The sequence below is a fragment of the Ascidiella aspersa genome, chromosome 4 (assembly GCF_963924565.1).
Source record: "Ascidiella aspersa chromosome 4, kaAscAspe10.2, whole genome shotgun sequence".
NCBI lineage: Eukaryota > Metazoa > Chordata > Ascidiacea > Phlebobranchia > Ascidiidae > Ascidiella > Ascidiella aspersa.
In genome coordinates, this window is record NC_139450.1 from 24,229,266 (window position 1) to 24,238,858 (window position 9,593).

At 38.8% G+C, this 9,593-nt stretch overlaps 25 non-coding genes and 25 pseudogenes across 25 annotated transcripts; all 50 read right to left on the reverse strand.

Annotated features, from left to right (window-relative positions):
* Positions 1–35: 35 nt before the first annotated feature.
* Positions 36–154, reverse strand: LOC146153123 (5S ribosomal RNA). The gene has a single exon (XR_014496175.1). It is a non-coding gene; the product is annotated as a 5S ribosomal RNA (ribosomal RNA).
* A 63-nt stretch (positions 155–217) lies between these two features.
* On the reverse strand, positions 218–336 carry LOC146153124 (5S ribosomal RNA; annotated as a pseudogene).
* Positions 337–409: 73 nt separating this feature from the next.
* LOC146153125 (5S ribosomal RNA) lies at positions 410–527 on the reverse strand (annotated as a pseudogene).
* A 74-nt stretch (positions 528–601) lies between these two features.
* On the reverse strand, positions 602–720 carry LOC146153126 (5S ribosomal RNA; annotated as a pseudogene).
* Positions 721–794: 74 nt separating this feature from the next.
* LOC146153127 (5S ribosomal RNA) lies at positions 795–913 on the reverse strand (annotated as a pseudogene).
* A 64-nt stretch (positions 914–977) lies between these two features.
* Positions 978–1,096, reverse strand: LOC146153128 (5S ribosomal RNA). The gene has a single exon (XR_014494858.1). It is a non-coding gene; the product is annotated as a 5S ribosomal RNA (ribosomal RNA).
* A 64-nt stretch (positions 1,097–1,160) lies between these two features.
* On the reverse strand, positions 1,161–1,279 carry LOC146153129 (5S ribosomal RNA; annotated as a pseudogene).
* Positions 1,280–1,343: 64 nt separating this feature from the next.
* Positions 1,344–1,462, reverse strand: LOC146153130 (5S ribosomal RNA). Its single transcript, XR_014496954.1, has one exon. It is a non-coding gene; the product is annotated as a 5S ribosomal RNA (ribosomal RNA).
* Positions 1,463–1,526: 64 nt separating this feature from the next.
* LOC146153131 (5S ribosomal RNA) lies at positions 1,527–1,645 on the reverse strand (annotated as a pseudogene).
* Positions 1,646–1,709: 64 nt separating this feature from the next.
* LOC146153132 (5S ribosomal RNA) lies at positions 1,710–1,828 on the reverse strand. Its single transcript, XR_014494859.1, has one exon. It is a non-coding gene; the product is annotated as a 5S ribosomal RNA (ribosomal RNA).
* A 168-nt stretch (positions 1,829–1,996) lies between these two features.
* LOC146153133 (5S ribosomal RNA) lies at positions 1,997–2,115 on the reverse strand. The gene has a single exon (XR_014496406.1). It is a non-coding gene; the product is annotated as a 5S ribosomal RNA (ribosomal RNA).
* Positions 2,116–2,283: 168 nt separating this feature from the next.
* LOC146153134 (5S ribosomal RNA) lies at positions 2,284–2,401 on the reverse strand. The gene has a single exon (XR_014496689.1). It is a non-coding gene; the product is annotated as a 5S ribosomal RNA (ribosomal RNA).
* Positions 2,402–2,465: 64 nt separating this feature from the next.
* On the reverse strand, positions 2,466–2,584 carry LOC146153135 (5S ribosomal RNA; annotated as a pseudogene).
* Positions 2,585–2,649: 65 nt separating this feature from the next.
* Positions 2,650–2,768, reverse strand: LOC146153136 (5S ribosomal RNA; annotated as a pseudogene).
* Positions 2,769–2,833: 65 nt separating this feature from the next.
* LOC146153137 (5S ribosomal RNA) lies at positions 2,834–2,952 on the reverse strand. The gene has a single exon (XR_014495828.1). It is a non-coding gene; the product is annotated as a 5S ribosomal RNA (ribosomal RNA).
* A 64-nt stretch (positions 2,953–3,016) lies between these two features.
* On the reverse strand, positions 3,017–3,135 carry LOC146153138 (5S ribosomal RNA). Its single transcript, XR_014496985.1, has one exon. It is a non-coding gene; the product is annotated as a 5S ribosomal RNA (ribosomal RNA).
* A 74-nt stretch (positions 3,136–3,209) lies between these two features.
* On the reverse strand, positions 3,210–3,328 carry LOC146153139 (5S ribosomal RNA; annotated as a pseudogene).
* Positions 3,329–3,392: 64 nt separating this feature from the next.
* On the reverse strand, positions 3,393–3,511 carry LOC146153140 (5S ribosomal RNA; annotated as a pseudogene).
* A 64-nt stretch (positions 3,512–3,575) lies between these two features.
* Positions 3,576–3,694, reverse strand: LOC146153141 (5S ribosomal RNA; annotated as a pseudogene).
* A 65-nt stretch (positions 3,695–3,759) lies between these two features.
* On the reverse strand, positions 3,760–3,878 carry LOC146153142 (5S ribosomal RNA). Its single transcript, XR_014498248.1, has one exon. It is a non-coding gene; the product is annotated as a 5S ribosomal RNA (ribosomal RNA).
* Positions 3,879–3,943: 65 nt separating this feature from the next.
* Positions 3,944–4,062, reverse strand: LOC146153143 (5S ribosomal RNA). The gene has a single exon (XR_014497464.1). It is a non-coding gene; the product is annotated as a 5S ribosomal RNA (ribosomal RNA).
* A 64-nt stretch (positions 4,063–4,126) lies between these two features.
* On the reverse strand, positions 4,127–4,245 carry LOC146153144 (5S ribosomal RNA). The gene has a single exon (XR_014494860.1). It is a non-coding gene; the product is annotated as a 5S ribosomal RNA (ribosomal RNA).
* A 74-nt stretch (positions 4,246–4,319) lies between these two features.
* Positions 4,320–4,438, reverse strand: LOC146153145 (5S ribosomal RNA; annotated as a pseudogene).
* A 63-nt stretch (positions 4,439–4,501) lies between these two features.
* Positions 4,502–4,620, reverse strand: LOC146153146 (5S ribosomal RNA). The gene has a single exon (XR_014494861.1). It is a non-coding gene; the product is annotated as a 5S ribosomal RNA (ribosomal RNA).
* Positions 4,621–4,684: 64 nt separating this feature from the next.
* On the reverse strand, positions 4,685–4,803 carry LOC146153147 (5S ribosomal RNA; annotated as a pseudogene).
* A 65-nt stretch (positions 4,804–4,868) lies between these two features.
* LOC146153148 (5S ribosomal RNA) lies at positions 4,869–4,987 on the reverse strand (annotated as a pseudogene).
* Positions 4,988–5,052: 65 nt separating this feature from the next.
* Positions 5,053–5,171, reverse strand: LOC146153149 (5S ribosomal RNA). The gene has a single exon (XR_014494862.1). It is a non-coding gene; the product is annotated as a 5S ribosomal RNA (ribosomal RNA).
* A 64-nt stretch (positions 5,172–5,235) lies between these two features.
* On the reverse strand, positions 5,236–5,354 carry LOC146153150 (5S ribosomal RNA). Its single transcript, XR_014495916.1, has one exon. It is a non-coding gene; the product is annotated as a 5S ribosomal RNA (ribosomal RNA).
* Positions 5,355–5,419: 65 nt separating this feature from the next.
* On the reverse strand, positions 5,420–5,538 carry LOC146153151 (5S ribosomal RNA). Its single transcript, XR_014495585.1, has one exon. It is a non-coding gene; the product is annotated as a 5S ribosomal RNA (ribosomal RNA).
* A 64-nt stretch (positions 5,539–5,602) lies between these two features.
* Positions 5,603–5,721, reverse strand: LOC146153152 (5S ribosomal RNA; annotated as a pseudogene).
* Positions 5,722–5,786: 65 nt separating this feature from the next.
* On the reverse strand, positions 5,787–5,905 carry LOC146153153 (5S ribosomal RNA). The gene has a single exon (XR_014495586.1). It is a non-coding gene; the product is annotated as a 5S ribosomal RNA (ribosomal RNA).
* Positions 5,906–5,969: 64 nt separating this feature from the next.
* LOC146153154 (5S ribosomal RNA) lies at positions 5,970–6,088 on the reverse strand (annotated as a pseudogene).
* Positions 6,089–6,162: 74 nt separating this feature from the next.
* On the reverse strand, positions 6,163–6,281 carry LOC146153155 (5S ribosomal RNA; annotated as a pseudogene).
* A 64-nt stretch (positions 6,282–6,345) lies between these two features.
* LOC146153156 (5S ribosomal RNA) lies at positions 6,346–6,464 on the reverse strand. Its single transcript, XR_014494863.1, has one exon. It is a non-coding gene; the product is annotated as a 5S ribosomal RNA (ribosomal RNA).
* A 64-nt stretch (positions 6,465–6,528) lies between these two features.
* LOC146153157 (5S ribosomal RNA) lies at positions 6,529–6,647 on the reverse strand. The gene has a single exon (XR_014496773.1). It is a non-coding gene; the product is annotated as a 5S ribosomal RNA (ribosomal RNA).
* A 65-nt stretch (positions 6,648–6,712) lies between these two features.
* LOC146153158 (5S ribosomal RNA) lies at positions 6,713–6,831 on the reverse strand (annotated as a pseudogene).
* Positions 6,832–6,896: 65 nt separating this feature from the next.
* On the reverse strand, positions 6,897–7,015 carry LOC146153159 (5S ribosomal RNA). The gene has a single exon (XR_014494864.1). It is a non-coding gene; the product is annotated as a 5S ribosomal RNA (ribosomal RNA).
* Positions 7,016–7,079: 64 nt separating this feature from the next.
* Positions 7,080–7,198, reverse strand: LOC146153160 (5S ribosomal RNA). The gene has a single exon (XR_014497764.1). It is a non-coding gene; the product is annotated as a 5S ribosomal RNA (ribosomal RNA).
* A 74-nt stretch (positions 7,199–7,272) lies between these two features.
* LOC146153161 (5S ribosomal RNA) lies at positions 7,273–7,391 on the reverse strand (annotated as a pseudogene).
* Positions 7,392–7,456: 65 nt separating this feature from the next.
* On the reverse strand, positions 7,457–7,575 carry LOC146153162 (5S ribosomal RNA). Its single transcript, XR_014495588.1, has one exon. It is a non-coding gene; the product is annotated as a 5S ribosomal RNA (ribosomal RNA).
* A 64-nt stretch (positions 7,576–7,639) lies between these two features.
* LOC146153163 (5S ribosomal RNA) lies at positions 7,640–7,758 on the reverse strand (annotated as a pseudogene).
* Positions 7,759–7,832: 74 nt separating this feature from the next.
* Positions 7,833–7,951, reverse strand: LOC146153164 (5S ribosomal RNA; annotated as a pseudogene).
* Positions 7,952–8,015: 64 nt separating this feature from the next.
* Positions 8,016–8,134, reverse strand: LOC146153165 (5S ribosomal RNA). The gene has a single exon (XR_014494865.1). It is a non-coding gene; the product is annotated as a 5S ribosomal RNA (ribosomal RNA).
* Positions 8,135–8,198: 64 nt separating this feature from the next.
* Positions 8,199–8,317, reverse strand: LOC146153166 (5S ribosomal RNA). The gene has a single exon (XR_014496774.1). It is a non-coding gene; the product is annotated as a 5S ribosomal RNA (ribosomal RNA).
* Positions 8,318–8,382: 65 nt separating this feature from the next.
* On the reverse strand, positions 8,383–8,501 carry LOC146153167 (5S ribosomal RNA; annotated as a pseudogene).
* Positions 8,502–8,566: 65 nt separating this feature from the next.
* On the reverse strand, positions 8,567–8,685 carry LOC146153168 (5S ribosomal RNA). The gene has a single exon (XR_014494866.1). It is a non-coding gene; the product is annotated as a 5S ribosomal RNA (ribosomal RNA).
* Positions 8,686–8,750: 65 nt separating this feature from the next.
* Positions 8,751–8,869, reverse strand: LOC146153169 (5S ribosomal RNA). Its single transcript, XR_014498102.1, has one exon. It is a non-coding gene; the product is annotated as a 5S ribosomal RNA (ribosomal RNA).
* A 74-nt stretch (positions 8,870–8,943) lies between these two features.
* Positions 8,944–9,062, reverse strand: LOC146153170 (5S ribosomal RNA; annotated as a pseudogene).
* Positions 9,063–9,127: 65 nt separating this feature from the next.
* Positions 9,128–9,246, reverse strand: LOC146153171 (5S ribosomal RNA; annotated as a pseudogene).
* Positions 9,247–9,414: 168 nt separating this feature from the next.
* Positions 9,415–9,533, reverse strand: LOC146153172 (5S ribosomal RNA; annotated as a pseudogene).
* Positions 9,534–9,593: the final 60 nt, after the last annotated feature.

Sequence of the window (9,593 nt, forward strand, 5' to 3'; positions counted from 1 at the left end):
ATTTAAAAATGTAAAAACTTAAATAAATCATATTGTGCCTACGACAATTGGTATTCCTAGGCGGTCACCCATCCAAGTACTAACCAATCCCAACGTTGCTTAACTTCCGAGATCGGACGAGATCGGGTGCATTCAACTTGGTATGGTCGTGGACAGTATTGGTCAACATTTATGGTCTAATCTATTTAAAAATGTAAAACTTAAATAAATCATATTGTGCCTACGACAATTGGTATTCCTAGGCGGTCACCCATCCAAGTACTAACCAATCCCAACGTTGCTTAACTTCCGAGATCGGACGAGATCGGGTGCACTGAACCTGGTATGGTCGTAGACAGTGTTGGTAAACATATTTTGGTCTAAAATCTTTAAAATGCTAACATTTAAATATATTTTAAAAATAATATTTTGCCTATGACAATTGGTATTCCTAGGCGGTCCCCCATCCAAGTACCAACAATCCCGATGTTGCTTAACTTCCGAGATCGGACGAGATCGTGTGCATTCAACCTGGTTTGGTCGTAGACAGTATTGGTCAACATTTTTTGGTCTAGAATCTTTAAAAATGTTAACATTTAAATATATTTTAAAAATCATATTTTGCCTATGACAATTGGTATTGCTAGGCGGTCACCCATCCAAGTACTAACCAATCCCGACGTTGCTTAACTTCCGAGATCGGACGAGATCGGGTGCATTCAACCTGGTATGGTCGTAGACAGTATTGGTCAACATTTTTTGGTCTAAAATCTTCAAAAATGTTAACATTTAAATATATTTTATTAATCATATTTTGCCTATGACAATTGGAATTCCTATGCGGTCACCCATCCAAGTACTAACCAATCCCGACGTTGCTTAACTTCCGAGATCGGACGAGATCGGGTGCATTCAACCTGGTATGGTCTTAAGCAGTATTTATCAACATTTTACGTCTAATCTATTTAAAAAAGTAAAAACTTAAATAAATCATATTTTGCCTACGACAATTGGTATTCCTAGGCGGTCACCCATCCAAGTACTAACCAATCCCGACGTTGCTTAACTTCCGAGATCGGACGAGATCGGGTGCATTCAACCTGGTATGGTCGTAGACAGTATTGGGCAACATTTATGGTCTAATCTATTTAAATATGTAAAAACTTAAATAAATCATATTGTGCCTACGACAATTGGTATTCCTAGGCGGTCACCCATCCAAGTACTAACCAATCCCGACGTTGCTTAACTTCCCAGATCGGACGAGATCGGGTGCATTCAACCTGGTATGGTCGTAAGCAGTATTTCTCAACATTTTGCGTCTAATCTATTTAAAAAAGTAAAAACTTAAATAAATCATATTTTGCCTACGACAATTGGTATTCCTAGGCGGTCACCCATCCAAGTACTAACCAATCCCGACGTTGCTTAACTTCCGAGATCGGACGAGATCGGGTGCATTTAACCTGGTATGGTCGTAGACAGTATTGGTCAACATTTATGGTCTAATCTATTTAAATATGTAAAAACTTAAATAAATCATATTGTGCCTACGACAATTGGTATTCCTAGGCGGTCACCAATCCAAGTACTAACCAATCCCGACGTTGCTTAACTTCCCAGATCGGACGAGATCGGGTGCATTCAACCTGGTATGGTCGTAAGCAGTATTTCTCAACATTTTGCGTCTAATCTATTTAAAAAAGTAAAAACTTAAATAAATCATATTTTGCCTACGACAATTGGTATTCCTAGGCGGTCACCCATCCAAGTACTAACCAATCCCGACGTTGCTTAACTTCCGAGATCGGACGAGATCGGGTGCATTCAACCTGGTATGGTCGTAGACAGTATTGGTCAACATTTATGGTCTAATCAATTTAAAAATGTAAAAACTTAAATAAATCATATTGTGCCTACGACAATTGGTATTCCTAGGTATGGTCGTAGCCAGTATTGGTCAACATTTTTTGGTCTATTCTATTTAAAAATGTAAAATGTTAAATAAATATTATTTTGCCTACGACAATTGGTATTCCTAGGCGGTCACCCATCCAAGTACTAACCAATCCCGACGTTGCTTAACTTCCGAGATCGGACGAGATCGGGTGCATTCAACCTGGAATGGTCGTAGACAGTAATCGTCAACATTTATGGTCTAATCTATTTAAAAATGTAAAAACTTAAATAAATCATATTGTGCCTACGACAATTGGTATTCCTAGGTATGGTCGTAGCCAGTATTGGTCAACATTTTTTGGTCTATTCTATTTAAAAATGTAAAAAGTTAAATAAATCATATTTTGCCTACGACAATTGGTATTCCAGGCGGTCACCCATCCAAGTACTAACCAATCCCGACGTTGCTTAACTTCCGAGATCGGACGAGATCGGGTGCATTCAACCTGGTATGGTCGTAGACAGTATTGGTCAACATTTATGGTCTAATCTATTTAAAAATGTAAAAACTTAAACAAATCATATTGTGCCTACGACAATTGGTATTCCTAGGCGGTCACCCATCCAAGTACTAACCAATCCCGACGTTGCTTAACTTCCGAGATCGGACGAGATGGGGTGCATTCAACCTGGTATGGTCGTATGCAGTATTGGACAACATTTTTAGGTCTAATCTATTTAAAAATGTAAAAACTTAAATAAATCATATTTTGCCTATGACAATTGGTATTCCTAGGCGGTCACCCATCCAAGTACTAACCAATCCCGACGTTGCTTAACTTCCGAGATCGGACGAGATCGGGTGCATTCAACCTGGTATGTTCGTAGCCAGTATTGGTCAACATTTTTTGGTCTAATCTATTTAAAAATGTAAAAACTTAACTAAATCATATTTTGCCTACGACAATTGGTATTCCTAGGCGGTCACCCATCCAAGTACTAACCAATCCCGACGTTGCTTAACTTCCGAGATCGGACGAGATCGGGTGCATTCAACCTGGTATGGTCGTAAACAGTATTGGTCAACATTTATGGTCTAATCTATTTAAAAATGTAAAAACTTAAATAAATGTTATTATGCCTACGACAATTGGTATTCCTAGGCGGTCACCCATCCAAGTACTAACCAATCCCGACGTTGCTTAACTTCCGAGATCGGACGAGATCGGGTGCATTCAACCTGGTATGTTCGTAGACAGTATTGGTCAACATTTTTTGGTCTAAAATCTTTAAAAATGTTAACATTTAAATATATTTTAAAAATCATATTTTGCCTATGAAAATTGGTATTGCTAGGCGGTCACCCATCCAAGTACTAACCAATCCCGACGTTACTTAACTTCCGAGATCGGACGAGATCGGGTGCATTCAACCTGGTATGGTCGTAAGCAGTATTTCTCAACATTTTACGTCTAATCTATTTAAAAAAGTAAAAACTTAAATAAATCATATTTTGCCTACGACAATTGGTATTCCTAGGCGGTCACCCATCCAAGTACTAACAAATCCCGACGTTGCTTAACTTCCGAGATCGGACGAGATCGGGTGCATTCAACCTGGTATGGTCGTGGACAGTATTGGTCAACATTTATGGTCTAATCTATTTAAAAATGTAAAAATTTAAACAAATCATATTGTGCCTACGACAATTGGCATTCCTAGGCGGTCACCCATCCAAGTACTAACCAATCCCGACGTTGCTTAACTTCCGAGATCGGACGAGATGGGGTGCATTCAACCTGGTATGGTCGTATGCAGTATTGGTCAACATTTTTAGGTCTAATCTATTTAAAAATGTAAAAACTTAAATAAATCATATTTTGCCTACGACAATTGGTATTCCTAGGCGGTCACCCATCCAAGTACTAACCAATCCCGACGTTGCTTAACTTCCGAGATCGGACGAGATCGGGTGCATTCAACCTGGTATGTTCGTAGCCAGTATTGGTCAACATTTTTTGGTCTTATCTATTTAAAAATGTAAAAACTTAATTAAATTATATTTTGCCTACGACAATTGGTATTCCTAGGCGGTTACCCATCCAAGTACTAACCAATCCCGACGTTGCTTAACTTCCGAGATCGGACGAGAACGGGTGTATTCAACCTGGTATGGTCGTAGACAGGATTGGTCAACATTTATGGTCTAATCTATTTAAAAATGCAAAAACTTAAATAAATGATATTATGCCTACGACAATTGGTATTCCTAGGCGGTCACCCATCCAAGTACTAACCAATCCCGACGTTGCTTAACTTCCGAGATCGGACGAGATCGGGTGCATTCAACCTGGTATGGTCGTAGACAGTATTGGTCAACATTTTTTGGTCTAAAATCTTTAAAAATGTTAACCTTTAAATATATTTTAAAATTCATATTTTGCCTATGACAATTGGTATTGCTAGGCGGTCACCCATCCAAGTACTAACCAATCCCGACGTTACTTAACTTCCGAGATCGGACGAGATCGGGTGCATTCAACCTGGTATGGTCGTAAGCAGTATTTCTCAACATTTTACGTCTAATCTATTTAAAAAATAAAAACTTAAATAAATCATATTTTGCCTACGACAATTGGTATTCCTAGGCGGTCACCCATCCAAGTACTAACCAATCCCGACGTTGCTTAACTTCCGAGATCGGACGAGATCGGGTGCATTCAACCTGGTATGGTCGTAGACAGTATTGGTCAACATTTATGGTCTAATCTATTTAAAAATGTAAAAACTTAAACAAATCATATTGTGCCTACGACAATTGGTATTCCTAGGCGGTCACCCAACCAAGTACTAACCAATTCCGACGTTGCTTAACTTCCGAGATCGGACGAGATGGGGTGCATTCAACCTGGTATGGTCGTAGCCAGTATTGGTCAACATTTTTAGGTCTAATCTATTTAAAAATGTAAAAACTTAAATAAATCATATTTTGCCTACGACAATTGGTATTCCTAGGCGGTCACCCATCCAAGTACTAACCAATCCCGACGTTGCTTAACTTCCGAGATCGGACGATATCGGGTGCATTCAACCTGGTATGTTCGTAGCCAGTATTGGTCAACATTTTTTGGTCTAATCTATTTAAAAATGTAAAAACTTAAATAAATCATATTTTGCCTACGACAATTGGTATTCCTAGGCGGTCACCCATCCAAGTACTAACCAATCCCGACGTTGCTTAACTTCCGAGATCGGACGAGATCGGGTGCATTCAACCTGGTATGGTCGTAGACAGTATTGGTCAACATTTATGGTCTAATCTATTTAAAAATGTAAAAACTTAAATAAATGATATTATGCCTACGACAATTGGTATTCCTAGGCGGTCACCCATCCAAGTACTAACCAATCCCGACGTTGCTTAACTTCCGAGATCGGACGAGATCGGGTGCATTCAACCTGGTATGGTCGTATGCAGTATTGTTCAACATTTTTAGGTCTAATCTATTTAAAAATGTAAAAACTTAAATAAATCATATTTTGCCTACGACAATTGGTATTCCTAGGCGGTTACCCATCCAAGTACTAACCAATCCCGACGTTGCTTAACTTCCGAGATCGGACGAGATCGGGTGTATTCAACCTGGTATGGTCGTAGACAGTATTGGTCAACATGTATGGTCTAATCTATTTAAAAATGTAAAAACTTAAATAAATGATATTATGCCTACGACAATTGGTATTCCTAGGCGGTCACCCATCCAAGTACTAACCAATCCCGACGTTGCTTAACTTCCGAGATCGGACGAGATGGGGTGCATTCAACCTGGTATGGTCGTATGCAGTATTGGTCAACATTTTTAGGTCTAATCTATTTAAAAATGAAAAAACTTAAATAAATCATATTTTGCCTACGACAATTGGTATTCCTAGGCGGTTACCCATCCAAGTACTAACCAATCCCGACGTTGCTTAACTTCCGAGATCGGACGAGATCGGGTGTATTCAACCTGGTATGGTCGTAGACAGTATTGGTCAACATTTATGGTCTAATCTATTTAAAAATGTAAAAACTTAAATAAATGATATTATGCCTACGACAATTGGTATTCCTAGGCGGTCACCCATCCAAGCACTAACCAAGGCCGACGTTGCTTAACTTCCGAGATCGGACGAGATCGGGTGCATTCAACCTGGTATGGTCGTAGACAGTATTGGTCAACATTTTTTGGTCTAAAATCTTTAAAAATGTTAACATTTAAATATATTTTAAAAATCATATTTTGCCTATGACAATTGGTATTGCTAGGCGGTCACCCATCCAAGTACTAACCAATCCCGACGTTACTTAACTTCCGAGATCGGACGAGATCGGGTGCATTCAACCTGGTATGGTCGTAAGCAGTATTTCTCAACATTTTACGTCTAATCTATTTAAAAAAGTAAAAACTTAAATAAATCATATTTTGCCTACGACAATTGGTATTCCTAGGCGGTCACCCATCCAAGTACTAACCAATCCCGACGTTGCTTAACTTCCGAGATCGGACGAGATCGGGTGCATTCAACCTGGTATGGTCGTAGACAGTATTGGTCAACATTTATGGTCTAATCTATTTAAAAATGCAAAAACTTAAACAAATCATATTGTGCCTACGACAATTGGTATTCCTAGGCGGTCACCCATCCAAGTACTAACCAATCCCGACGTTGCTTAACTTCCGAGATCGGACGAGATCGGGTGCATTCAACCTGGTATGGTCGTAGAGAGTATTGGTCAACATTTTTAGGTCTAATCTATTTAAAAATGTAAAAACTTAAATAAATCATATTTTGCCTACGACAATTGGTATTCCTAGGCGGTCACCCATCCAAGTACTAACCAATCCCGACGTTGCTTAACTTCCGAGATCGGACGATATCGGTTGCATTCAACCTGGTATGTTCGTAGCCAATATTGGTCAACATTTTTTGGTCTAATCTATTTAAAAATGTAAAAACTTAAATAAATCATATTTTGCCTACGACAATTGGTATTCCTAGGCGGTCACCCATCCAAGTACTAACCAATCCCGACGTTGCTTAACTTCCGAGATCGGACGAGATCGGGTGCATTCAACCTGGTATGGTCGTAGACAGTATTGGTCAACATTTATGGTCTAATCTATTTAAAAATGTAAAAACTTAAATAAATGATATTATGCCTACGACAATTGGTATTCCTAGGCGGTCACCCTTCCAAGTACTAACCAATCCCGATGTTGCTTAACTTCCGAGATCGGACGAGATCGGGTGCATTCAACCTGGTATGGTCGTAGAGAGTATTGGTCAACATTTTTTGGTCTAAAATCTTTGAAAATGTTAACATTTAAATATATTTTAAAAATCATATTTTGCCTATGACAATTGGTATTGCTAGGCGGTCACCCATCCAAGTACTAACCAATCCCGACGTTGCTTAACTTCCGAGATCGGTCGAGATCGGGTGCATTCAACCTGGTATGGTCGTAGCCAGCATTGGTCAACATTTTTTGGTCTAATCTATTTAAAAATGTAAAAACTTAAATAAATCATATTTTGCCTACGACAATTGGTATTCCTAGGCGGTTACCCATCCAAGTACTAACCAATCCCGACGTTGCTTAACTTCCGAGATCGGACGAGATCGGGTGTATTCAACCTGGTATGGTCGTAGACAGTATTGGTCAACATTTATGGTCTAATCTATTTAAAAATGTAAAAACTTAAATAAATGATATTATGCCTACGACAATTGGTATTCCTAGGCGGTCACCCATCCAAGTACTAACCAAGGCCGACGTTGCTTAACTTCCGAGATCGGACGAGATCGGGTGCATTCAACCTGGTATGGTCGTAGACAGTATTGGTCAACATTTTTTGGTCTAAAATCTTTAAAAATGTTAACATTTAAATATATTTTAAAAATCATATTTTGCCTATGACAATTGGTATTGCTAGGCGGTCACCCATCCAAGTACTAACCAATCCCGACGTTACTTAACTTCCGAGATCGGACGAGATCGGGTGCATTCAACCTGGTATGGTCGTAAGCAGTATTTCTCAACATTTTACGTCTAATCTATTTAAAAAAGTAAAAACTTAAATAAATCATATTTTGCCTACGACAATTGGTATTCCTAGGCGGTCACCCATCCAAGTACTAACCAATCCCGACGTTGCTTAACTTCCGAGATCGGACGAGATCGGGTGCATTCAACCTGGTATGGTCGTAGACAGTATTGGTCAACATTTATGGTCTAATCTATTTAAAAATGCAAAAACTTAAACAAATCATATTGTGCCTACGACAATTGGTATTCCTAGGCGGTCACCCATCCAAGTACTAACCAATCCCGACGTTGCTTAACTTCCGAGATCGGACGAGATCGGGTGCATTCAACCTGGTATGGTCGTAGAGAGTATTGGTCAACATTTTTAGGTCTAATCTATTTAAAAATGTAAAAACTTAAATAAATCATATTTTGCCTACGACAATTGGTATTCCTAGGCGGTCACCCATCCAAGTACTAACCAATCCCGACGTTGCTTAACTTCCGAGATCGGATGATATCGGTTGCATTCAACCTGGTATGTTCGTAGCCAATATTGGTCAACATTTTTTGGTCTAATCTATTTAAAAATGTAAAAACTTAAATAAATCATATTTTGCCTACGACAATTGGTATTCCTAGGCGGTCACCCATCCAAGTACTAACCAATCCCGACGTTGCTTAACTTCCGAGATCGGACGAGATCGGGTGCATTCAACCTGGTATGGTCGTAGACAGTATTGGTCAACATTTTTAGGTCTAATCTATTTAAAAATGTAAAAACTTAAATAAATGATATTATGCCTACGACAATTGGTATTCCTAGGCGGTCACCCTTCCAAGTACTAACCAATCCCGACGTTGCTTAACTTCCGAGATCGGACGAGATCGGGTGCATTCAACCTGGTATGGTCGTAGAGAGTATTGGTCAACATTTTTTGGTCTAAAATCTTTGAAAATGTTAACATTTAAATATATTTTAAAAATCATATTTTGCCTATGACAATTGGTATTGCTAGGCGGTCACCCATCCAAGTACTAACCAATCCCGACGTTGCTTAACTTCCGAGATCGGTCGAGATCGGGTGCATTCAACCTGGTATGGTCAAAGCCAGTATTGGTCAACATTTTTTGGTCTAATCTATTTAAAAATGTAAAAACTTAAATAAATCATATTTTGGCTACGACAATTGGTATTCCTAGGCGGTCACCAATCCAAGTACTAACCAATCCCGACGTTGCTTAACTTCCGAGATCGGAGGAGATCGGGTGCATTCAACCTGGTATGGTCGTAGACAGTATTGGTCAACATTTATGGTCTAATCAATTTAAAAATGTAAAAACTTAAATAAATCATATTGTGCCTACGACAATTGGTATTCCTAGGTATGGTCGTAGCCAGTATTGGTCAACATTTTTTGGTCTAATCTATTTAAAAATGTAAAAACTTAAATAAATCTTATTTTGCCTAAGACAATTGGTATTCCTAGGCGGTCACCCATCCAAGTACTAACCAATCCGGACGTTGCTTAACTTTCGAGATCGGACAAGATCGGGTGCATTCAACCTGGTAGGGTCGTAGACATTAATCGTCAACATTTATGGTCTAATCTATTTAAAAATGTAAAAACTTAAATAAATCAT